This window comes from Bidens hawaiensis, unplaced genomic scaffold, assembly GCF_021521415.1.
Source record: "Bidens hawaiensis isolate Kalapana, Puna unplaced genomic scaffold, B.hawaiensis_p1.1 tig00016054_1, whole genome shotgun sequence".
NCBI classification, from domain to species: domain Eukaryota; kingdom Viridiplantae; phylum Streptophyta; class Magnoliopsida; order Asterales; family Asteraceae; genus Bidens; species Bidens hawaiensis.
Genome location: NW_027492458.1, coordinates 144,495 through 171,698, shown reverse-complemented (window position 1 = coordinate 171,698; position 27,204 = coordinate 144,495). Strand labels below are relative to the sequence as shown.

Here is a 27,204-nt window from a genome sequence, read left to right as displayed (position 1 = left end):
CTCTGCATTTAACAGGCTTTTACTTACGTAATATACCGGGTGCTGTTTTCCTTCATAATATTTGGCCAGAACAGCACTGATTGCATTTCCTGACACAGCTAAGTATAGGGACAGCGGCTCACCATCTATTGGCTTCATCAAAGCAGGCGTTGAGGATAGATAATCCTTAAGAGCCTTTAGTGCATCTTCGTGCCTTTGAGTCCATTCAAACTTTTTATTTTTCCTCAAGATATCATAGAAGTGTTTGTACTTTTCTGAGGATCTGGAAATGAATCTGTTGAGGGCAGCTATTCTTCCCATCAGTCTTTAGACATCTTTAGCATTCCCAGGAGACTTTAAATTAATGATGGCTTCTATCTGCTCGGAACTAGCTTCTATTCCTCTTTTGGTCACCATGTATCCTAGAAATTTCCCAGCTTTAACACCAAAATAGCATTTTGACGGGTTCAGCTTCATGTTATACTGATCCAGGATATTGAATGCTTCTTCAAGATCTCTGAGGTGATCCTCAGCCCTCTTCGACTTCACTACCATGTCATCTATGTAGACTTCTATGGTTTTGCCTAATTGATCCTCGAACATCATTTTGACCAATCTTTGATATGTTGCCCTTGAATTTCTTAGGCCGAACGACATAGCAATATAACAATATATGCCGGTAGGGGTCATGAATGCTGTATCCTTTTGATCAGATGGTTCCATCTGAATTTGTTGAAATCCAGAGGAAGCATCCATAAAGGTAAGCATCTCATGTCCTGCCGTTGCAACCACCATAGAGTCTATATGCGGTAAAGGGAAAGGATCCTTGGGACATGCCTTGTTTAAATCGGTGAAATCGACACACACCCTCCACTTTCCATTTTTTTTAAAACAACAACCACATTAGCCAACCATCGAGGATACTTAACCTCTCTAATCATACCGGCCTTAAGAAGTTTTTCAATTTCTTCTTGTATGATCGCGTTCCTCTCAGGAGCGAATTTCCTTCGCTTCTGATGGACAGGTTTAATAGAATAATCAAGGCCCAACTAATGAGTAATTACCTCCTTAGAAATACCTGTTATGTCTGAATGTCTGAAGGCAAATGTGGATTTTCGTCGCTTTAGGAAGGATATTATATCCTCCTCGATCTCGTCAAGGATACAGGATCCTAGGAACACCTTCATGTCTGGATCTTCATGATCTAAAGATACTTCTTTTGTGTCTCGCTCCCGACCTTCCAGCACGTCCCTAGGATGTTGCTGTAATTTCTATGCTATCGTTTGTTTAGCAGTCGGCTTCATTGATGAGGAATAATAATTCTTGGCTTCCACTTGGTCACCATCTATCCTTACCACTCCCCAAGGAGTTGGTAGTTTGATGCACTGATGGTAAATAGAGGCTACAGCCTTCATTCTATGTATCCAAGGCGTGCCAAGAATAACGTTGCAACAAGAAAGACTGCCAATAACACAAAAATTTTGGTAAGAGTTTAACCCTTCGATGTATATTGGGAGTTTGATGTCCCCCAATGTTTTCTTGGTTTCACCACTAAAACCCACTAGCATCGACGTTCTCGTGATGATTTATGAGTCCGAGATGTTCATTTTCTGCAGCACGTCATGTTGGATGATGTTGACCGAGCTTCCACCATCGACTAGGATCCTGCGCACATAATGGTTAGCAATAAATAAAGTTATAATCAAACCGTCATGGTGAGGATCCTGGATGCTTGTCTTATCTTCTTCATCAAAGAAGATTCTTTTGTTAGTCATCAAAGTAGTGTATATGACTGGTCGTTCTCCGTTCTCCAACTTGGTTTCTTTGGCGTGTCTTTTTTCCGAGGAGAAAGAAGTACCGCATATATCTGAGCCACCGGAGATAAAGTTGATATGACAAAAATCTGCTAAGGATAATGTATCCAAATCTGTTTTGTGAGGTTTAGTGCTATGATGATGAAAACGAATATGTAAACGAAATAATGATGAACACTATGATTTTTTGCGAGGAAAAACCCCTTGATCTTTTTTAGATCAAAGGAAAAAACCCCGGGTGATGACATATCGTCTATCACCACTTTATTAATAAAAAAACAAGGTTACAAGGGTTGGAAGCTTTGATCACTGATTACAATGATTTCTAAGTGTGTGTATAATGTTAATTTCGTAGATAGCATAGTGTGTTTGTCCTAGCTGATCAAGCTTCAATTTATACAAAAATAATATAACAAATATCTCAATTTTTAGCCTATAATCAAGCCTTTCCTTCATTATCTACGCGTTTTATTGATTTGATTGCGAGATTATAGGTTAGACTTGGTCATTAGCCGTTGTACCTACCAAAAATATTAACATAACAAAGGAAAATCGTTAATAAATAATAAGTACTGAGAATCATTAATCCTGACAAGATCTGCAACATATTCTAAGGATAATTGATCCAGATTATACGCCAGGATAACAATCCACAGTGTCAAATTCCCGTGCACTAACAGGTTGGGTAACATCGATAAAGTCATATAGCATCTGAAATGTATAATGTATAGGAAATAAATGTTACTACTATTTGTTAGTTTGTTACAAGCTCAAACATAACATATTAACACACCCTTTGATCTTCAAGATCAACATCATCATCGACCTCATCCTCACTATCTTCCTCGCCAAACACATACTCTCGTGCCATTGGCTAAATGTAGACGGTTTAGAAAGAAAATATATTAGATAATAGATAGTGATGGTGAGTTGTAAAGTTGTTTACAGGGAGATATGTAACATGGCCGGTGTGAGAATGAAAGAAACTGCCTTTCTGCAACATGGTTTTGCTACACAGCAAAAAAAAGGGGAAAAAAAAAGAAACAAGGATCTTCATTTAGGAACAACAACTCGAAGCCTTATTCCAAATTCAACAATCAGAATGTCCGAGCAGTCGAAGATGGAGACGATGATAATGAAGATTATCTAAGTATTTCCGAGTATTGCTTCTCTGTTGATACTCATGGTTTGATTTGTGCCATGAAGGATCTTGGAGAGAAAGCAAGGTGGTCTCGGAAAAACGAAATTACGACATCCTTCAAAGACAAATCCAAATGGTGTGCATTCCATGAGGATTTTGGCCATCTAACCGATGATTGTATTGGTTTAAGGAGGGAAATTGGGTACCTCTTAACCAAGGGTCATTTCAAGAAGCTCTTGGGAAGAAAAAAGTCTAGGATCCTGGATCCTAAAGATGTCCCACGGAAAGCAACTCGGCTCCCACCAGATGCACAAGTCATCAGTTTCATCTCTGGTGGTTCAGATATATGTGGAACTTCCTTCTCCTCGGCCAAGAGACATGCTAAGGAAACAAATTTGGAGAACGGGGAGCGACCTGTCATATCCACTACCTTAACCACTAATAAGAGAATATTCTTTGATGAAGATGAAAAAATGAGCATTCAGGATCCTTATCACGACTGTTTGATTATAACTCTGTTTATTGCTAATCATTATGTGCGTAGAAACCTAGTCGATGGAGGAAGTTCAGTCAGCATCATTCAATACGATGTGCTCAAGAAGATGACTACCATATTCAGAAATTGTTCCGGGATCATCTGTGCTTGTTGGTTTCAGTGGCGAGACTAAGAAAACAATGGGAGTCATCAAGCTTCCTATATACATTGAGGGAGTAAATTCTTATAAAAAATTTTGTTTTATTGATAATTTGTCTTGTTGCAATGTTATTCTTGGCAGGCCATGGCTACATGGAATGAAGGCTGTAGCGTCTGCTTATCACCAGTGTATCAAACTACCAACTCCTTGGGGGTAGTTAGAATAGACGGCGACCAAGTGGAAGCTAAGAATTATTACTCCTCATCCATAAAGCTAGCAGCTAAGAAAATGGTAGCATAGCAACTACAGTAACATCCTAGGAACGTGTTAAAGGCGAGAGAACAAGACCTGAAAGAAGTATCCTTGGAACTTGAGGATCCAGACACAAAAGTTTTCCTAGGATCCAGTATCCCTACTAAGATAAGATTGAAGAGGATATAATATCCTTCCTCAAGCAATGAAAATCTACATTTCCTTTCAAGCACTCAGACATGACATGTATTTCAAAGGAGGTAATTACTATAAACTAGGCCTTGTTAATTCTATTAAACCCATTCACCAGAAGCAAAGGAAATTCGCTCCTGAAAGGAATGCGATCATACAAGAATAAGTTGGAAAACTTCTTAAGGCCGGTATGATCAGAGAGTTTAAGTATCCTCAATGGTTGGCTAATGTTGTGGTTGTTTCAAAAAATAATGGAAAGTGGAGGGTATGTGTCGATTTCACCGATTTAAACAAGGCATGTCCCAAGGATCCATTCCCATTACCACATATAGACTCCATGGTGGATGCAACAACAGGACATGAGATGCTTACTTTTATTGATTCTTCCTATGGATTTCAACAAATTCATATGGAACCATCTGATTAGGAAGATACGACATTCATGACTCCTACTGCAATATATTGTTATATTTCCATGCCTTTCGGACTAAGAAATGCAGGTGCAACTTATCAACGCTTAGTCAACAAGATGTTTAAAAACCAGCTAGGGAAGACCATGGAAGTCTATATAGACAACATGGTGGTCAAATCCAAGAAGGCTGAAGACCATCTTAAAGACTTGGAAGAAGCCTTCAATATCCTTGATCGGTATAACATGAAACTCAATCCATCTAAATGTCATTTTGGTGTTAAGGCGGGAAAGTTCCTTGGTTATATGGCACTAAGAGGGGTATAGAGGCTAGCTCAGAACAAATAAAGGCCATCATCAACCTGAAGTCACCCGTGAATGCAAATGATGTACAAAGGTTGACTAGAAGAATTGTAGCCTTGAATAGATTCATCTCCAGGTCTTCGGAAAAGTTTAAGGATTTCTATGATATCCTTAGAAAGAATAAAAAGTTCGAGTGGACGGAGAAGCATGAGGCTGCTCTCAAAGCCTTGAAGGATTACTTATCCTCAGCGCCAACATTAATGAAACCAATAGATGGGGAACCTCTATCCTTGTACCTAGCTGTCTCTGGAAATACAGTAAGTGAAGTCCTTGTAAAGGATCATGAGGGTGAACAACATCCTGTTTATTATGTAAGTAATAGTCTTCTAGATGCTGAAGCCAGGTATTCTCATTTAGAAAAATTAATTCTTGCACTTATTATGGCTTCTATTAAGTTAAGACATTACATTGAAACTCATACTATAATTGTAAAAACTAACTATCCTATCAAGAATGTTCTTAGAAAACCAGATATGTCAGGTAGGATGGCTAAATGGGTTGTGAAGCTAAGTGCATATGATATTCAATACGAGCCAATGACTGCTATAAAGTCTCAAGCGTTAGCTGACTTTATGGCTGATTTCAGTAGTGATCTACAAAAGGAAGCCGACTTGGAGGTCCAACAGCTGGAAGAAACCAAGGATCCTTGGATCTTATTCAAGGATGGGGAATCCAACCTTAGAGGAACAGGATTAGGTATCCTACTAAAATCGCCACAGGGGACATAATACCCCAGTCTATAGCCTGTGAGCTCCAAGCTACAAATAATGAAGCAGAGTATGAGGCTTTAATTGCAGGTTTGCAACTATCTAAACACATGAGGATCAGGTATCCTCAGGTGTATATAGATTCGTTATTAATAGCTAACCACTTTAATGGCTCATATGATGTTAAAGGAGAAAAACAAATTAAATATCTAGATATTGTGAAAGAACTGTCAAAGTTCTTTGATTCTTTTAGCATTATACAGGTACCAAGGGAAGAGAATGCTGGGACAAATGCCTTAGCAAATCTAGCTTCATCTTTGAAGGTGCCGGAAGCTACGAAAATTCCAATCATCCATATACTCTCACCAGCAATAGGAGAACAAGAAGTTGGGGAGATAACAGATAACAAAGAGATTGTTCTTTGGGATCCATTATCTTTAAATAATCAAGGATCTTGGACCCTCCCAATCAAGAAGTTCATTCAAGATGGAGAGATTCCCGCCATAGAAAATCCTAAAACCTTCAAACTTAAGGTAGCACAGTATATTTTATCACATTACTCTATATAGGAAATCTCTTGTAGGTCCATACTTGAGGTGTATTGAGGAACCTGAAATCCAAGAGGTGCTCAAAGATTTTCACGAAGGTGATTGTGGTAATCACATTGGAGGAAGAGCCTTATTCTCTAGGATTCTAAGAACAGGATACTTTTGGCCAACCATGAAGAGAGATGCCATGGAAAATTCAAATAAATGTGATGCTTGTCAAAGACATGGCAACATTTTGCACCAACCAGCGGAACCTATGTATCCTATATCCTCATCGTGGCCTTTCATGAAGTGGGGCATGGATATTGTGGGAAAGCTACCTAAAGCGCCAGGAGGAAAAGTGTTCATGATTGCCATGACTGATTATTTCTCAAAGTGGATATAAGCAGAAGCTTTTGTTCAAGTTCGCGAAAAAGAGATGATATCCTTCATTAAAAGAAACATTATAACTATATATGGTATTCCCTCAGAAATTATTTGTGACAATGGTTCCCAGTTTATCGGGAAAAGAACCACTAACTTTTGTGACAGCTGGGGCATCAAGATGATTACTTCTACACCAGTTCACCCTCAAGCCAATGGTCAAGCAGAATCAAGCAACAAGATTATCATCAACAACTTGAAGAAGAAACTAGGATCCAAGAAAGGCAAGTGGGCTGAGGAGCTTCCTTATGTCCTTTGGGCTGATAGAACAACACCAAAGAATGCAACAGGTCAAACACCCTTCTCATTGGTGTTTGGATCAGAAGTTGTAATCCCTACAGAAATGGTGGTTCCTACTGCCAGAACAAGCATCCGTGATCCTGAGGCCAATGATGAAATTCTCCTCTAAGATCTAGACACTGTTGAAGAGCTCAGATACCTAACCAAGATCAGAATGGCAGCATATCAACAAAGGATAGCTGAGACATACAACAAAAATATAAGGATCAGAAGATTCCAAGAAGGAGATCTAGTCTCGAGAAAATCCTTCCAAAATACAACTAGCCTTGCAGATGGAAAGCTAGTACCTACGTGGGAAGGCCCCTTCCTGATCGAATCAGAGGCAGGCTAGTGGGCATATCATTTGCTTACTATGGAAGGAAACATGTTACCAAGAGCATGAAATGCTATCCATCTCAAGAAGTATTTTTTCTGATCAGGATCAAGTATCCTTAGAGGATCAAGGATCTTGAAATTGGTAATATTCATCTAATCACTTATTCATTTCATATTCTTAATATTAACCTAAGGATAATATATTCTTGACATTTATCTTTTCCAAGTTTTAAGTAACAATGCAGATTTTTACAAGAGGTTCAATGACTAAGAGGTTGGCCACCTCTCCCTCACGCTTAAGGTACATTGTTGTTTCCTTTGGCCTAGCCCATGATTAAGGTGTGACCCCCGTTGGTCATATCTTCCAAGGTTTAAAGGTTTTCACCTTTCTTATAAATTATAGTTTCTACACTCTCACCTGGAGTGCACGTTATCCAACATATAGTCCGGGGCAGCGGGACCAGTACACGCTTAGTGGCTGACAATTTCGTTGCTTTCGGCTATATGGGGGATCCTACGATTTATGGTAGATGTACCATACCCTCGGTTTATAACATTTTCGTGTTGTCTTAAGGCTAAGATTTCTAACATTTTCATGTTAGCTAAGGTTTTGGCGTTTTCACGTCACTTACATTTGGGCTAAATCCCGGTTTGGGTGAGTCCCCAATTTATTTGGGCTTGTCCCCATTTTATTTGGGCTTTTCCCCAGTTTATTTGGGCTTGTCCCATTTTATTTGGGCTTGTCCCCAGTTTATTGGGTTTAATCCCAGTTAATATCATAAGTTATTTGCATCAGGTTTCCTAAAAGGATCAACACTTATGGATTCAAGATCCTTAATTTATTTTTACAAGGATTGCAGAAGGATCAACACTTATGGTAACTTAGGTCTAATTAGATCTTATGGTATGACTTCTACTTATCAATTTACATTTACTTGGCTTAAATCTTTATTAACTCTTTTATTTAAGGATTCAATATCCTTAGTTTATGTTTTACAAGGATATTCTATTCTTAGACTTTTTCTCAAAAAAATTTCTTAGAACTATTTATGGATTTAAACTATAACAAATATGATTTCAGAATAATGAACAACACATAAATAGTTAAAAGCTTAAATTATTATTATTAAGTCACCCGGAGCTACCAAAACCCTTAACCCGGATTTCACCATTCAAAAGATGGACCATCCACCCGGGTTAAGCAGGTGTTACTAATTGTTCATAAAGTGCAGGAAAATAAAGACAGGGACATCAAAGGCTTCATCCCCACAAACAGAGGATCCATCCACCTTTGCTACCCCTGAGAATTGTCTTTAGGATCAAAGATCCTTTATCCTAATTACTATTGTTTGTTACAGACCATCATCAAATATTCTTAAAAACATAACCAAGCAAAATAAAAAATAAAAAACGGGCTCTGGCCTTGTCTTTATCATCCTTCATTGCCCCCCCTTTGCTGCCTCCTCTTCAGTAGTCGCATCCTTCCCCGTATCCATCACCTCAGCCTCATGAACTCCAACAGCAGTCTCAGTGCTTTCACCTCTCTCATCCTCGCCACCACCCAAGTCTACTAAAGACTGCTTTCACTGCGCTACGTCCCACGAAGATTTGTCAAATGCAGGATCATTGACTTCAGTCACCAACTTGATTTTGGCCTAGAGAACTGATTTGGCTGCCCAGATCTTTGCCTCATTGGTAGCTCGGGTTATCTCGTCCTGCATCTGAACTGCGAGTGTGGATGCATGATCCTCGGCTTGTTTCTTCTCTTTGGTCATCTTAGCGAGTGCCTTGTCCTTCACAGTGGCCATGGACCTCATCCCAGCGAGAGTCTCCTCATATTCTCCAACAATCTTCTCATGGTGACTTCGGGCAGAGTTGACGGCCTATACAAGAAAACAAGACAAAATTAGAAGAATACTTGATTCAGGGATAAAAGTTATCAGATCAAGGATCCTTACCACAGTGAGCATCTCGAGAAGCTGCTTCTCGGCGTCAAAAAGGTTCTCAGGCTCTGAGCTTTTCTTCCTTTTGGCTCCTGACTCGGCTCGGGTCGTGAATGGGTGTGGCTCATGCATTGGGGTGGACTTCAGAGTCTCTTTCTTCACGAACATGCAGTCAATGTCTTCGAGGGAGAACTTGGATGCGGATTTGCTGGACTTCTGGGCACATACAAACAACGATTCACAGATAAGTTTTCAATTAATTTTAATTTATATTAAACTTGGTTATAAAAATACTTACTTGACATGTTTGATTCCAAGTTTGATTCTTGAAAAGCTTCTACAAACTTGGCTTGAAATGTCCTGATTTCAGGATCCAGTGCAAGGAATTTCTTGGCCTTCTCTTTGACTCCATGAAGTTCAAATAACAGGGCAAAGTTGTCAATTGTACAAGAAAATAAAGTGTTAATAGAAGAATCAAGTATCCTACTGGTGTTACCTAAGGATCCTGGATCATACCCTGCAGTATCCATCTTTTTGGTAAATCGGATCCACCCGGGATTGAGTCCCTTTTTACGAAGAAGAATTGGTTTCACCAGAACGAACTTTTTATGGGTAACCTTTGAAATGGGGATCGGTTGACGGGGTTCGGGTTTAAGGACAAAGCGGTTGGAACCGTGAGTAGCCAAGGTGTACAGGTACGATAACTCCGACAAGCCAAACTCGACGCCTTCTTCGTCGATTATCCTTTCAACAGTACAAAGGACCCTCCATAACATGTGCATAGCTTAAATATAACTGATTCCGGTCAAAGTGAGTGAAGTCAGGAAAGAGATATCGGAAGCCTATTAGGAAAGGTTGAGCTGGAAAGCAAACCCAGTTCTTCAACACACAGTCGCTGCGAACTGTAGAATCGAAGGGTCGGAAAATGGTGTTGGCCGGAAAAAGTGGTCGGAGGTCGTAGATTTCTGGATCGGTGAACTTACAGATCCCAGAGGATGGAGTGGCCAATAAACCTTGTGATCGGAGTTCATTGGGGTCCGATTGGCCGGAAGAAGAAGAAGAAGAAGAAGAAGAAGAAGAAGAAGAAGAAGAAGAAGAAGAAGAAGAAGAAACATTAGACATGATTGCGAAAAGAAAATGAAAAGAGAAGAAAGAAGGATACCTGATCGGCTGCTTGGATGTGTGGTTATAAGAAGATTAATATGATCACATATATAGGTGATGGATAACCATCGGATTTATTGATAAAACTGCCTCTGACACACGTCTAATCATATATTTTTTGCAAGATATTCAAATTTCAAAATGATAGTTGTTATCCATAAACAACCGCCATTTTGGGGGCAATTGTTAGGGTACGGATAATATATGTTGAGGATAGGTTATCCTTGGGACATTTCTGGATCAATTATCCATGACAAACATTACGGAGTTGAGCCATGATCGAGGATCCTCGGTATTGTTGTTACTAATGATTGTTTCTTATGTGTAGGTTAATATTTGATAGGTATAACGGTTGGATGACGGTCTACTTATTTAATTGCTATTGGACTCATAATGCATGTGGTCAAAGAGATGGAAACGGCTAGTGGGAGAGTGGCGTAATAATAGGAAATTTAGTTATTTGTTATTTTCGTTTATAATGAGATCATTGATAAGCTAGGTTAACACACTTGTTACTTCGCACATTTTAGCAACATTCAGAACCCTCTCTAGCAGTACACACACTTAGAAAATATTGTATTACTGATCATTATCTCCAATCATTGTAACCCGATTTTTATTAATAAAGTGGTGATAGACGATTTGTCATCACCCCGGGTTTTTGTGCCAGCGATCCGACCAAGATCAAAGGTTTTTCCTCGCAACAAATCATTGTGTTCATCTATATTTCGTTTGCATATTCATTATCAACGTTAAAAGCACTAAACCTCATCTAACGAATTTGGTTACATTATCCTTAGTTGATTTTTGACCAAAACAATTTCATGATTAATTGTTACTTAATTCTCATAATTACGAAAGAATATGCGGTTTTTGTGTTTTAGTGTTTTATAAATGACTATTTATAAAACAGCTGATGGGTTATATTTTTATAAACATTGGGTTACTGTTTTTAACAAAGAGCATGTTTGGGATTGAGTTTGAAAAATGTTTATTAGCTTATTGGTGTTTTAAAAAACCAATAAGGTAAAATGTGTTTGTCAATCACAAAAATATTTTTTATTTTAGCTTTTTAAAAAGGTTAAAAATCAGTTTTTCAAAAGCCTGAAATCCTAGATTTTCAAAATGGCTTTTTAAAAAAGGCAATAAGCATTTTTCAAACTCAATCCTAAACATGCTAAAAAGGTTGCTAGTATGCTTATTTGAGTCATTCCTAATTAAAAGTCCATTAAGAAGCTCATAAAGTCCACAAGGAAGCTCATTAGCACTCTCAGTGTTGTAAACATCGCTAGTCGCTAGTCGAGCGGTGGGGTGGAGACTAGCGATTAATCGGGATTAGTCGAGATCAATCGGATCGGACTTTAGTGTATAATTTTCAGTTTTTTATATAAATGCACACATTTTTATATGTAGTTTTCAGTTTTATATATACACAAACATATTTTTGTTGGAATCTCGCTTGAAACCGGTGGTTTTTTTGCTAAAATATCTCACGGAAAATGGCTTATTTTGGTCGGAATCTCACCGAAAACCGTTGTTTTTTGTCGGAATCTTGCCGGAAGCCGCCACTTTTTGCCTGATTTGATCCGAAACCGCCGATTTTGACTGAATTTTACCATTGACTGATTAATTGGCCGACTAGCCTGAAATAAATCAGAGTGGGGACTAGCGACTAATCAAGGATTAATCGGTGACTAATCGGGAATTTTGCAACACTGAGCACTCCATTAAGCAAATAGATAAAAATTAAAACCCAACGAATAAGAGTACCAATGCCATTTGAAGAAACTCCTGAAGTCCTAATACATCATTAGAACTGCATTTTCTAATGTATCATTCACCATTAAAGATTCATCACCACAGACTTCTTATATTCAGCACTGCATACACCCAAATGAAATAAACATACATGGAGTATATTATCAAATCGAACACCGATTATAAGGAACTTGTACACTAATTTCTCTGCAGTTGTCATAGTTTAAATTTAGTCCTTCGTGATATGGCTAATACGTGTAATAAGGCTAGTTGTTTTTTTGAGTCGAACACGCATTATATATTTTTAGTATATCATACCTAAAAGATGGGAAATAGCACAAGATCATACAACTTACCTTCTATGTTTTAAACCATTATCACAAACACGTCAGCAAAGTAGCATAGAAAGTGTTAATGCAACTAAATACCGCAATAAAGAGAAAATTTTGTGAATAAAACCATTCATATAACAAAGGTTCATATCTTTATGGTCACGGCAACAACCGAAAATAAAGAATGTACGAATCTCAACAATGTGGCCTTCTGCTCACTCTGCCAAAACATACTGTGTTCTCACCGCGAATACTAAAAAACATATATTTGAAAACACAACATTAACTTTCGTTATTAGAAAGATCTATTGGTTGACTTTGACTCTGGTCCTTAAACCCTTCTAATATCAAGTTACATCTGTTCATCGCCTTATCGTCATGAAGACCATGTTGCCGTAGCTTAATCATGAATATACGCCAACCCCTGCCACAAGTTACAGATTACACATTGTTATCTTAAACTCAAACCTGAAGTAAATATTATTTTTATTCGAGTAAACATTATCTTAAATTCAAAAGTACTGAATCGAGTTGAATGGGTTTGGATACCAGAGTAATGGTGGGGTCTGGATAAATTCTTTTCCATGTTGGGTTGAAAACGCCTCGCAGGCCCATGGAACATGTGCATCTGCCAACACCCTAACACCATAAAAAACAAACGAGTTGGAAGCTAAACATATACATTGAAACATTACATAATATATAACTAACAATATAAGTAGAAAGTTGAATTACCCTTGCTTTCTCCTAAAGGAGTTCCACAGATGCATCATTTTTTCTCGGGTGGAATGACATCGATAAAGTCATCTAGCATCTGAAATGTATAATGTATTTGAAAAATGTTATTAGTATTTGTTAGTTTGTTACAAGCTCAAACATAGCATATTAACACACCCTTCGATCTTCAAGATCAGCAACATCGTCATCGACCTCATCCTCACTATCGTCGTTGCCAAACACATACTCTTGCGCCATTGGCTAAATGTAGACGGTTTAGAAAGAAAACATATTAGATTATAGATAGTGATGGTGTGTTGTAAAGTTGTTTACAGGGAAATATGTAACCTGGCCGGTGTGAGAATGAAAGAAACTGCCTTTCTGCAACAGGGTTTTGCTGCAAAGCAAGAAAAAGGCATTTAAAGTTCCATAAAATGTTTGAAAAATGGTTGAAAATATCCAACATACTCTCTAGGGTCAGAACGTTCGATCGATAACTTTCTACTTTTTGCAAACTGCAGAACTGTGGGTGGTGCAATGGTGCTGGTTCCGGTTCTTGATTGTGGAGTGGATTCTCGTCCAGAAGATGAGATGCCAGCAGCAGGACATGAGACAACGACAGCATTAGGACTTTGTATTTCACAATCCATTGGCTCGTCAACTCCTGAAAATTCGTAAGAAACAGAAAAGACGAATCGATATTTTAACATTTTCACAAGAAGCTAACAAAAAAAAATTGAAATTTGAAAGTGAAATTACCAAGAGGAGCTGCAGGGGCATCTAAAGGCAATTTAAGTCGACTCACGCGATTTGCATTTTGACTTCGTCTCTCTGACTTGCTGCTTTTCAAGGGCTTACGGCTGTGTAAAGTGGAGTTACATTTATATTAGTTAAATGCATTCCTGGGTATTAATTAAGAAGTAAAAACTTTAGAGAACAAAAGCGAGTAACTTGCTGATGTGTTAACCAAGGCTGTGACTCGTGAAAAGTTTGTGTATTTCAGGCACTGGCTTGGAGTTGTGGAGCATGGGTGATAAAACATGATCCATGTGTTGCTTATTCACGTGATGTCATTAATTTAAATTATGTTATCTTTAAGTATGTTTTTGAATTTGAATAATAGAGAATTGTTTCCTTCTGAATTTTCAAGAATTCCTGATATTCATTATTAATCACGAAATCTTTAGCCTATCGTTTCCCTAATCCTTATTCGTATTATTTCAACAGAGAGTATGTAGTAGAGGTGGCAATGTGAGTGGGTAGGGTTGGATTTGGGTGACAGATGGGTATGGGTTAGAATGGATATGGGTCAGGATGGATTTTTAAAATAAAGGGTTAGGATGGATATGGGTCAAGATGGGTAAAACTAACTCATCTTGACCCAAGTGAAGGTTGATATACAAAGGGTTTTAAAAACCCCTCAAAAAAATATTCAAAAACACTATTAAAAAACTAATAACTCAAAATATAAATAAAAAACGCAAAATGTAAAATAACTAAAATGTTTCCCCCATCATCCTCGTTCATTAAAAAAAAAACGTTTTGTACCGGTTCAGGTTTGAGTTTTTCGGGGTTTTTTTTGGGTTCAGTTTTGCTTTTTTTTCATTTCGGTCGGTTTCGGTATCTGCTCGGTTTCAATGATTCAGTTTCGATTTCTCGGTTTTATCGGTTTCAATGTTTTGTTTTAGTCAGTTTTTTCGGTTTCATTTCATTTTTTTTTCTCTCGTTTCGATTCATTTGTTTTATTTTGGTCGGCTACGTTTCAATTTTTTTGTTTCGTTTTGGTAAGCTTTTTTATTGCATTTCGCTTTTTTTTTTGTTTCGTTTTGGTCAGTTTTTCGGTTTCATATCGGTTTTTTTGTATCGTTTTGGTCGTTTTTCTATTTTGGTTCAGTTTCGTTTCAGTTTTTTTGTTTCGTTTGGTCGGTTAGGTGTTTTTGATTCGTTTTGGTTCGGTTTTTAAATTGCATTTAGTTTTTTTATGTTTCCTTTTAATCAATTTTTCAGTTTCAATTCGTTTTTTTTTTGTTTCGTTTCGGTCGTTTTTCTATTTCGGTTCAGTTTCATTTCGGTTTTTTTGTTTCGCTTTGGTTGGTTTAGTGTTTTTGTTTTGTTTTGGTCCACTTTTCAGTTGCATTTCATTTTTTTTCGTTTTGGCCGATTTACTATTTCAGTTCAGTTTTGGTTTTTTTTTGTTTTGTTTCGGTCGATTCGGTGTTTTTGTTTTGTATTGATTTCAGCTTTTCAGTTACATTTCGCTTTTTTTTTGTTTTGTTTTGGTCAGCGTTTCAGTTTCATATCTTTCATATCGTATTTTTTTTTGTTTCGTTTTGGTCGGTTCGGTGTTTTATTTTGTTTTGGTCCGCTTTTCAGTTGCATTTCGCCTTTTTTTGTTTCGTTTTGGTCAACTTTTCGGTTTCATATCGGTTTTTTTGTTCGTTTTGGTCGTTTTTCTATTTCGATTCTGTTTTGTTTTGTTTCGTTTTGGTCAACTTTAGGTTTCATATCGGTTTTTTTGTTTCGATTTTGGTCGTTTTTCTATTTGATTCAGTTTTGTTTTGTTTTGTTTCGTTCTGGTCAACTTTCGGTTTCATATCGGTTTTTTAGTTTCATTTTGGTCGTTTTTCTATTTTGATTCAGTTTTGTTTCGGTTTGGTCGATTCGGTGTTTTTGTTTAGTTTTGGTTAGCTTTTCGGTTGCATTTCGCTTTTTTTGTTTCGTTTTAGCCAGTTTTTCGGTTTCATTTCCGTTTTTTTTGTTTAGTTTTGGTCGTTTTTCTACTTCGGTTCAGCTTCGTTTTTGTTTCGTTTTAGTCGGTTCGGGTTTTTTTTTTTCGTTTTGATCGTTTTTTGGGTTTCAGATGAGTTTTGTTTCGCACGTGATAGTTTGGGCATTTTGAATTAGATAAATTTTGGATAACTTGGATATTTTGTTTTGACCCATCTTAACCTATAAATGAAACTCAGTAGTATATTTCCAACCCATCCGGACCCACTTGAAGAATTGTTATGATCCATCCTAACCCATTTTACTTTTAAAGTTTATCCATCTTGACCCAAAACAATCCATTTGGGTTGGGTTTGCCACCCTTAGTATGTAGTATCCTTTACCTTTTCTTGTGCTTGTCTTTTAACTTCTAGCTCAAGCATCTTGTTAGAAATGATGGCTGCATGAAATCATACTAATAATTAATGCAATCATCATTAGTAATAAAAAAAAATGCTACTTAAAGAAAAATACATTTGTACTGGCTCGGTGTTCAAGAACATTGTAGAATTCTAAGAGCGGGCAATAGCGTGTGAGGCTTTCCTCAGCGGCCCTTTGTTCTTCTTCAGATAAATGAACCCGGAGATCTGAGTCTCTAGAGTAAACTGCAAACAAAGCAAAATACAACTTGCATCAATTGATATAATTCTCAAGCAGTATAATGTAATCTTTACAATGCACAAGCACTTGAATGGATAGTAAGAAGCTTACTACTTCATTTGACATTTTGTGTAAAATAAGTGATTTGTAACTTCAGTTTTAAAGAATATAATTTTATGACACGCACGAACGGGATACCATAGCATCTAAAGAAACGCTATGTGTCCGGATAAATAGCCTAAATGCAAGATAAACGTACTTGGCTTCACGAGAAACTAAAGGTATGCCTGGCATTCTTCGGGGACTCCAAACCACTAAAGCTAAAGCATTGGTTTCTTCATGTATCTGGGGTTGCGACTCTTCAGGGTCACTCTGGGCCCTTGCCAACCTGTGCATTAAATAAATGTAAATGTTATGAAGATGTAGATAAAAGGCGGAATCAGAATCTCACATCATTCAGTTCATCGCCATGTAACATAGTGAGTTTTTCGTATGTCAATCTTCAACTCAAATACTAAATATATAGTTAGAACTCTTTTTACATATATTATTAATATTGTCACACAGGCATCACACAACCATCCACAATCTACAAAACTGTCAACAATACACTCAGTTATATACCAACTGAATCATAAATGTTAAAATTGGCCGATTTCCTGAGCAAAAAGTAGACATCGTACACTATATTACAATCACACCACCACGAAATGTACGTCATAAGTGGCTACCTCAAAAAATATGTGCCACAACACATGCAAACATATCATAAAAGAAGCTAACCATAAAATATCAAAATCAATTGATGGACATGATCCTAAAATCGTGAACATAATGTGTCCCATGAGACCATGACCTTCAAAGAGTTCAGAGGTCGAATACTCGTATCCAATTTCTTACTTCCATGTTTCTAGAACATAACATTAGTTCAGAGGTCGAATACTCGTATCCAAATTACCTTCTCAAGAGAAAAAAAGAAATTTAAACGTGGTTTAACAAAACTTAATGTGGAATACAGTTTAATATTTACAGCACTTGTCAAATTAACACCAACATAATTACACAAATCAAATTTCAAACATATAGAACATACTAAACATAGTTACAGAACACAAATTCGTATATACAAATCGTGTGGTGTATCACCGAAAATTATAAATGTACATGTGAGAATGCAACATTTTATACAAAACGTCGAGTTTTAAAAGATTGCAACAATTCTGATGACTACAAAAAAGAAGAATACTATATGCATCTTAAAGAATTTTGAGAAGCACCCATTCAAATGGCATGTTTGAACAGCTTCATCATGGTTCAAAAGGATCAAGAATCCACTAAAAAACACACAACATATTGTGTATTAATATCCAAAATTTGGTCTTAAGTCCTATTAAAAATTAAACCAACTTGTTAAAACATTATTTTGGAGATAATTTATTTTAGCAGTTAAACACTTTTCAAAGTCCAAGACTGATACGGATCCCCCATAATGCACAACTATTTTAGTTATTTCAATTCCTAGAAGTATTAGTGGGTAGTTATACCACTAACCCTATCTTCCTTATTTCATGCATTACTTACGTTTCTTGTATGCCTATAAAAGGCATGTTTGGTTTTCAATGGAGAACATGAAAATTGATCAAAAAAGTCTCTTTACAATTATTGTTCTTTTATTTTAAAACGAGTTTAGCCAATCTCGAACTTGGCTCTATCAAAGATTTACTCATTAGAAAACTATTTCTAGATATATGTTGTAGATAACTCTACTATGATTCCAACAAATCAAGAGTGAGCTTAACCAAAATATAACAATTTCAAAATTAATTTCCTTGTTTAGTCTACGTTTCGACCAACTATAGAAACTCCATGTTTAGATCAATTTAGAAATAAAATGATGGTTCATTCATCTAATAATATTAATGAAAATAACATCTCAAGGACTTAAAAGACATAACTAATGCGATCCACATTACCGATTGACAGATCTGTTAGACAAAGCTCTTTCGTCACAAAACTAGAACTGCTGTTAACATAACGCAAAGTTTAGGAAGATACATCACAGATCTCGTCTATGAATGAATAGTCCCGCCACAAAACACAAACTTATGAGTGAAATCAAAAAGGAATTTTATACATGTACAAATGAAATCAGTAAATAACTAATCGAATGAAAACAAAAGGCAGATAAACATAAAAGGAAGTAGAGCGAATTGAAAACACACATTGAATCGAATAAACGTACTTGGCTTCCAGAGAAACTAAAGGTATGCCTGGCACGATTGGGGGACTCCAAACCACTAAAGCTAAAGCATTGGTTTCTTCATATATCTGAGGTTGCGACTCTTCAGGGTCATTTCGGGCCCTTGCTAACCTGTGCAATAAATAGATGTAAAAGTTATAAAGATGTAGATAATAGGCGCAGTCGGCATCTCACATCATGCAGTTCATCAACATGTAACGTTAACGTAACATTGATATCATTGTAGAAAGTTGCATATTACATAATATATAGCTAACATCACAAGTAGAAAGTTGAATTACCCTTGCTTTCTCTTAAATTTGTTCCAGAGATGCGTCATTTTTTTCTCGGGTAGGGTGACATCGATAAAGTCATCTAGCATCTGAAATGTATAATGTATTGTAAATAAATGTTATTAGTATTTGTTAGTTTGTTACAAGCTCAAACAACATACCCTTCTTTCTTCAAGATCAGCAACATCATCATCGACCTCATCCTCATTATCTTCCTCGTGAACATCTGGAAATTTATAAGAAACAGAAAAGACGAATCAATATTTTAACATTTTCGGAATAAACTAACAAAAAAGTTGAAATTCGAAAGTGAAATAGTATGATTAATCTTGCCTCTTAAGCTACCAGGATCTTTAGAAAGTGAAATTGTATGATTAATCTTGCCTCTTAAGCTACCAAGATCTGTAAGCCATTTTTCCTTAACAATATGAACTTGTTCAATAACATCTAGATCACCAGGGAAATTAGCCAAACAACTTTTCAATTCTGAAATGAATTGTTCATTGGATTTATGTAAATTATCATAAGCTTTATGCATTCCATTAATAAAAACCTGCATTATAAAATGTATTCATCTTCAGCATATGCAAATCTTAAAGCCCATATGCAAATCTATATAACAATCTTACCTGCTTCCTTTCCTCATGGTTTTTTATTGTTTGGTAATCAAATTCTACTTCAGATGCTTTTTCATTTATTGTTGATTCTCTATCATCAAGATTTGTTTCATTGTTGTATTCAAGATCCTCATCTCCATCACCTAAAGTATTTAATATTAACAAATTTTATATATGTATAACTATTATTGATAAAGTAACTGTGTGTATATATATACCTGCATAAGGAACTTCATCAAATTTAGCTCCAGAAAGTTCCATTTGCTCAATTAATTTAAGTTCTTTAGTAGTCCAATGCAAAATTGCAGGATTCCCCTTTTGGCGTTTAGATATGTGTTGTGCATACCATACCTGTATATATATTAACAAATCAATGGTTTTATCAGTATAAATTGTTAAAATAGACGTAAAAATGTTGATAATACAACAATACATACCACTAAGAATGTTAACGGTCCTGCATACCAACTGTCCTTAGACCATTTATCCTTTGATCTCTTCAGACAATCAATGACATAGCCACACCAATCCATGTCCTTTATATCATTTCCGTCATTGATCGATCCTAGGACCCTTTGATTGATGGTACCACATGTTATACCTTCAGCCATTACTGTGACAATCGACAATAGTATATCAATTTGAATGTTGATCCCGCTTCCGGGTCATCCTTGATCTTTTTACTTACATCTGTCAGTTTTATAAACTGACTTCCCTTCTTAGGCATTGGGAATCTTCGTTTCCATGTCTTCGCTAAATCATTTTCCACCAAACCAGCTTTTCTCAATGACTTCACTTCTCTATTTCCCATTGGAAATCCTAAGATCTCGTGAACATCTTTCTTTGTTATTTTCATCAATTTTTCACCAATCATCATCTCACACTTCTCAGCATCTAACCTATCTACCAACAGAAGTGCCAAACTCATTGGTAAAGACTTTATACTAAAGTCGACCATAGATCCGAAACCTATTTCTCTCAAAACAGCTTTTTGTCTGTCTGTTAGACTTTTTAAAATCTGCACTAGCTGATATGGACTCTGTCTTGAAATTAAGTTGGCAGAAATGTTTTTCTTCTTGTTAGCATTTTCTTTTTTTCCTCTTTTAGCTCCATTCTTGGTTTTCCTTTTATTTGAGCTACCTTCTTTGGACTTAAGTTTGAAACTGACTCTTGCATGTTTCCTTTTGTTTGATTGTATGTTGCATTGTTTCTTTCCTTTATCAACTATGACAGACGGAGTATCGCCTGCATAATCCTCATCTAAGTCACGTTTTCTTTTCTTAGAATCTGCATACAACATAACATTAATCAAACTAAACAGTAGTATACAAATTCTAATATGTTATATGCAAAAAACAATTTTGCATATAAACTATTACTTTTGCATATAAACATATAAACCACAAAATGCAAAGTTATATTATTTTTTTCATATATACTATCAAGTTTCCTTCTACTTCTTGCTCTATATACTTCTTTTGCATATAAACTATTACTTTTGCATATAAACTATTACTTTTGCATATTGCTTTGTTTTTTTGTTTTTTTCCTAAAAGGTGAAAAGCTAACCATCAATTTACAGACAATACTAAGAGTTTCGACAAACCCCAAAGAGTTAGCCAAGCAGCAACACACAATTTACAAACCAAAAAATAAAAAACCAATACTCTTAACAAAACAAACCACATAATTCTCACAAAACCAATATGCTCATCACAGCACTACATACCAGCTATTATAAAAATAAGGAAAAATTCCCAAAATAAGTATTTATGAAAACGTTTTTCAGATCTTAGGTGTCATTTACAAGAAATTATCAAAATAGGTATTTTAAACTAGTCGTGACGAGTAGTTTATGATTACACACGAGTGGTTTGTTGAACTAATTAAAACTTGTCACGTTTCCTTAAATTAACCGTAACGACCAGTTTCACTAATCATTTACTCGTGACGATTAAATAAGTTTCAAGCCTCGTAATCAACGCCCACGAGTAAATAAGAAATCATTTAGTCGCGACGAGTAGATTTTAAAACTTTTCGAGACACAAGTAGTTTATCAAACTAACCACGACGAGGTGTTTGTTTACCAAATAAATCGAATCAGTTGGTTTTACAAAATACTAACCGGAATATTTAGTTTGAAAGGTCATCTAGTCGTTACGAGTAGATATTGGTCAACAACTAGTTTACATTCCCAATACGAGTATTTTATTAGTAGTTAACTCGTCGCGATTAGTTTACCTGGTTTACATTACCAATGCGAGTAGTTTATATTAACTCGGCGAGACTAGTTTACCTTGTTTACATTCTCAATACGAGTAGTTAATTAGTAATTAACTCGTCATGGTTAGTTTACGTAATTTACATTACCATTACGAGTAGTTTATATGTAGTTAAGTCACCGAGACTAGTTTACATTGTTACATTCCCGATTCGAGTAGTTAATTAGTAATCAACTCGTCGGGATTAGTTAACCTACTTTGCATTACCTATACGAGTAGTTTATATGTTGTTAACACTTCACGACTAGTTTACCGGGTTTACATTTCCAATACAAGTAGTTTATTAGTAGTTAACTCGTCGCGACTAATTTAACGTTACATTCTACTCGTTGTGACTCGTTTTTGATGTATTCCGATTTTTTATAAATATTTAAAAATATATAAAAATATTATTTCATCCCTTATTTTTATGTATTTAAAAAAAATATTATGTCATGTCTTTATTTTTCGGATCCCTTATTTTTATATCATGTAACATGAGATTGAATTCTATTTCAATTTTCTCCTCCATTGATGTACAGGTTCAAAACAACAAGAACATGGCGCGGTAAACGTTTATAAACCCCATAACTTCAAAACACATTGTAACGACTAGATTAGACTATAAAGTAATGAGACGAGTAAAGTAACTAAATAATAAATAACCGCGACTACGATGAATCTACTCATAACGACTATTTGACCTTTCAAACTAACCGTTTCGGTTAGTATTTTGTAAAATCTACTCGTCGCCACTAAAAGACTTCTTATTTACTCGTGGGCGTTGTTTACGAGGCATAAAAATTATTTAGTCGTGATGAGTAAATGATTAGTAAACCTGCTCTTACGGTTAGTTTAAAGACACGTGTGAAGTTTTAATTGCTTATACAAACTACTCGTCATGACTAGCTTATAATACATATTTTAGGAATTTCTAGCAAATGATACTTAAAACCTGAAAAACGTTTTTATAAACGCTTATTTTGGGGATTTTCCCTAAAAATAATACTTACGAATAGTTGCCGAGAGATTGTCCACCATTGCTTCTGATTCTGTTTCTTCTTGACGTAGTCTTTTGGCCTCCATGTGTATTTTAGGCTAAGAAAATTTCAGGGACGAGTATTTTGAAGCACTAAAATTGTCGGGACGACTATTTTAGGGAAAAAATAGTTTGGGCGAGTCTTTTATGAAATTTTTGGTACTTTTCTTAATATTATATTATTATATTTAACTTTACTTATAATTAGTTTTCTTTTATAACCTTTAAAATATAAAGTTTTACTAAAATCCAAATACACGTTGAGGCATGTTTTTCTTTATCTTGTGCCGACATAAATCTTATTTAAAAGGTAGCGAGTAAAAAAACATCTGATATATATAAATTTGACCTGCTCGGTTTTGAATATATCTTACATCCATAGATAAAAAAACGCGTCTCAACGGTGTATTTGGATTTTAGTAAAACTTTATATTTTAAAAGTTATAAAAGAAAAATTAATTGTGTGTAAAATTAAATATAATAATATAAAATTAAGAAAAGAACAAAAAAATTCAAACAAAAAAACTCGTCCAAACTATTTTTGTACCTAAAATAGTTGTCCCAGACAAGTTTAGTGTTTCAAAATACTTCGTCCCTGAATTTCTTAACTTAACAGTCGTTTGACCAGTTTTGTAAACTACTCGTTGATACCAAGAATCTAGCCGTTACGACTTGTTTAAAATATCTATTTTGGGGATTTTCCCTTATTATTACTACTAGAAACAAATCTTTATATTATTAACAACTAAACTACACAATATCCTCAATCCAATGTGGTTTGGTTTGTAAACGTTTGGTATTCCAAACAATGATTTACAAAGCCAAAAAAAGAAGTTAGATATGAAACTCAAGTAGTAGAAAGCTTTTTTTTTCATAAAAATTTAGAAATGCATCAAACCAATTAACTACACTATTTTAGCAAGCAAATCAACCAAAAAGACATTCTGTGACCAAGTATGTTTGTAACAACAAAGAGTTCATAAAATCAACCGAATGTATAGTTTAGCAAACCTCAACCTCAACTGTTTCTTTCAAACCTCAAACTTAGTAATTAATTGTAGAAGAGAGGCTTTGGATTCTTTCCTTAGGTTGGTTTTAGTTTAGGGTTAGGGTTTTGGACATTTGTGTGTGCGTTAATTTATCAGACACACAAACAGAACCAAAAACAAATTAGTATGAACCCTGTATTAACCAATAATTACATTTCAGGTCCCTCAACTATAGGGCCAACCAAACTGTCCGTCGCTCGCTACAAGGAAAAACCCCATTACATAGTAGTAGCACCAAACGTTGCTAGAATGAGCTCAATCTGGCAGCTTCGGTTAAAAAAGAATCGTTTCTTAGCGAAAAATTATATTCTTATTTGGACATGATTCCCTATCTTAAATACATATAAACGAACCTTTAAAAACTCTCTGGTTGCTCCCTACGTCTTCTCAAACCACTAGATTGTTTTGTTTGTAAATGAAAGTTATCATGCATTTGACCCGAATTCACAGGTATGGGTCTCACCAAACCCAGATAGCCCTTAAACGGGTTACATCTCATTAAATTAAATATTAATCTCACCAAATATTTGTAAGAAAATCCTATAAAATAGTGATTTACTAAAAATTAATATATGATTATTTTGAAAAAGATATTATTTAGAATTATTAAACAATTTTATAGTAAAAAAATAAGCGGATCATGAGTCTCATCAAACTCAGATAGCTTTTAAGCCGGGTTATAACATTTTATTTATTTGTGAAACTCTTTCATCATCAATCCCTAATTATATTATTACAATAAATAAAATTAAAATCCAATGTGTGTGTGTGTGTATAGGATCATGAGAGATATGATATTAATGTGCGCGATAAGTGTGAGAAATTAATCATAACCATTGATTGGATCTAATCAATGGACTACAATCATAGCGGCAATTATGTAATAAAATGGAAAAAATATATATACGAAAGGTTTTAATGATAAGGGGCATTATTGTCATCATCTATTTTAATTAAGTTTTCAAAACTTAAATAACTTAATTGACTTTCCTAAACTTAAGTCATTTTAATTAATTTTTCAACAATTCTCTAAATTTCATCAACTTTATTTTTTTTCCAGTTGCATAAATAACAATAAAAAAATTTATAGTTTATATATAAAAAAATGCACAATATATATAGGATTAATTGTGTGTGGGTAGATTGTACGACTGTGAGTTATATTCTTCATCCTTTTAACAATGATCGTGATTTGTGTATGTGACAACCAAAAAGTTTTTAATTGTGTAGGCTATTAAAAGTATGTTTATGTATAGTTCAGTGTGGGTAAAAAAATGTATTTTGTGTAGTTAAGTGTAAGTAAACGTGTGTTGGTGTTGTGAACGCGAAAAATGAAATGTAGTTGTGTGTGTAGTTAAATATGTATCAATGTTTTTATTAGTAACTGATTTTAAATTATTATTTTTGTACATTTTATGGATGTGAAAGTGTTGGATGTGTAAACGTAGTATAAACTATAGATGAAACCTATTACATAACATCTAAAATAATAATAATAATAATAATAATAATACATTTATCATTGTGAGCGTACTTTTAATAAAAGAAAAGTCAGTTTTAACTTTGTTTCATTATGTGAGAAAATAATAATTTGGTTAAACAATCTCTGCATATTAAAAAAAATAAAATCTTTATAATTGGAAAAAAAGAAATGATGCTCTAAACAACTCAAAAGTAAAAACAGAAAGAAAACAAAAGGAACATTATTGTGATGTTCAAAATAATAAACGTATAAATCCAAAAACATGTTAATGTTTTTTATATTTGAAAAACAAGCACATAAATTAGAATAATAGTTAAATTAAAGTTTTCAAACATATTAATACTTAACAAATATAAAAGTTATAATGTTTACCATTATACCCTTGAATTTAATTAAGTGAAAAAATAAAAGAAAAAAAATTGATTGGTTGGAATGACTTCTCACATTTCTCGAATTAAGATGACTTTTTACTTGAACTTAAGCATATACACACACACACACATATATAGGGATGGTTCAAGAGAGAAGTGAGATTAATGCGAGAAGTGTGAGAAATGATTTATAGCCCTTGATTAACATTGATCAATGGCCTACATTAATTATGGCATTTTTGTAATTAATTGGTCAATGATTTAATGGCATTTTAATAGAAAATGGGTGTGTAGTAATTTTTGCTTTAGAAGAACCATTGAAGTTGGCGGCTAACAATTAAAGTCCAAGACTTAACACTTCATTCATTAATGATATCTTCCAAAATTTATTCAAATCAATTCAACCTCACAAAAAATCAAGTGATTCGTAGTATCTTTCTTCACTTGGGGAAAATGGTTCATCAATTATGCATGAATGGGTTTTTTTGTTGATAAGAACCTAGGGCTTTTTTTATCACATCAGGAACGATGAGTGGCCTAATAGCCGATGGTGTAGGAGCCGACAACTTCAAAGGTTAGATTATTGTTGTTTGACAAATTTCGTTTATTATATGTCGTAATCGATGTAGGAAGATCTCTAATTATATTATTCTAGAACTTAATCAGTGGTAGAAAAAATGTTAGTTTTTTTGGTTCTTCATTTGATTTCAAGTTTTTTCCTACTTTTTTATAACGACAAACCCTAATTGTATGTCGGAATATCTTGATTTCGATAATGAATATCGAGTCATTTGAGTCGGTATATACTTTGTGGGTTATGTTTGGTTAGTTGTACTTTTTTTTTGAAATCTGAGTTTTAATTGTGTTTTGACTTTTGATGATTGTGTAATTAGTCAACAATGAAGGGTAAGCTATCATTGGAAAAGGTATATATGGTATGTAGGATTATGCCGTATGTGTTAATCAATTTTCCAGTAAATGAATTGTGATAGATGCATAGGTTTATCTAAATAATTGCTCCACATAATTGGGTAGACTATCGAATCCTACACAAATGATAAAAAAAACCTACACAATATGCCTTATTAGAAAAAACAGAAAGTTACTAATTACTTCATAAAAAGGATAAAATCCTACACCAATGGATTAAACCACAATATTTGGTCAAATGCTGCATAATATAAATAATACCTACACATAAGGAACAAATTAATAAACAAAAAGTGGATATATGTGACCATTATGTGGGAAACTTGTTTGATGTGTAGGATGTTATTTTGTACGTATATATGATGGAAGTGAATATCTGTGACCATTATTATGTTGGATATAATGAGTATCAACACAGGTAAAAGGAAGGTGGATGAAAAGACACCAACAATGGTTTTATTTTTTTAAAAAAAATAATAATAACTTTTACAACTCTTTTCTATTCTTTTTATTTTTTATATACTTAGTTGTAATCTCTATACAATTACATACACATACGCAGCT

General features: G+C 34.8%; 1 protein-coding gene across 1 annotated transcript in view; it reads right to left on the bottom strand.

The window, feature by feature from the left end:
- Positions 1-27,204, bottom strand: part of LOC143550565 (polycomb group protein EMBRYONIC FLOWER 2-like) — a 54,162-nt gene that overhangs the window by 19,747 nt on the left and 7,211 nt on the right. Inside the window, exons 15-16 of the mRNA XM_077041188.1 lie at positions 18,900-18,979; positions 12,825-12,914 (exon numbers count right to left, since the gene is read on the bottom strand). The gene's annotated coding sequence lies outside the window, so the exon portion shown is untranslated. The remainder of the gene's footprint in view (positions 1-12,824; positions 12,915-18,899; positions 18,980-27,204) is intronic.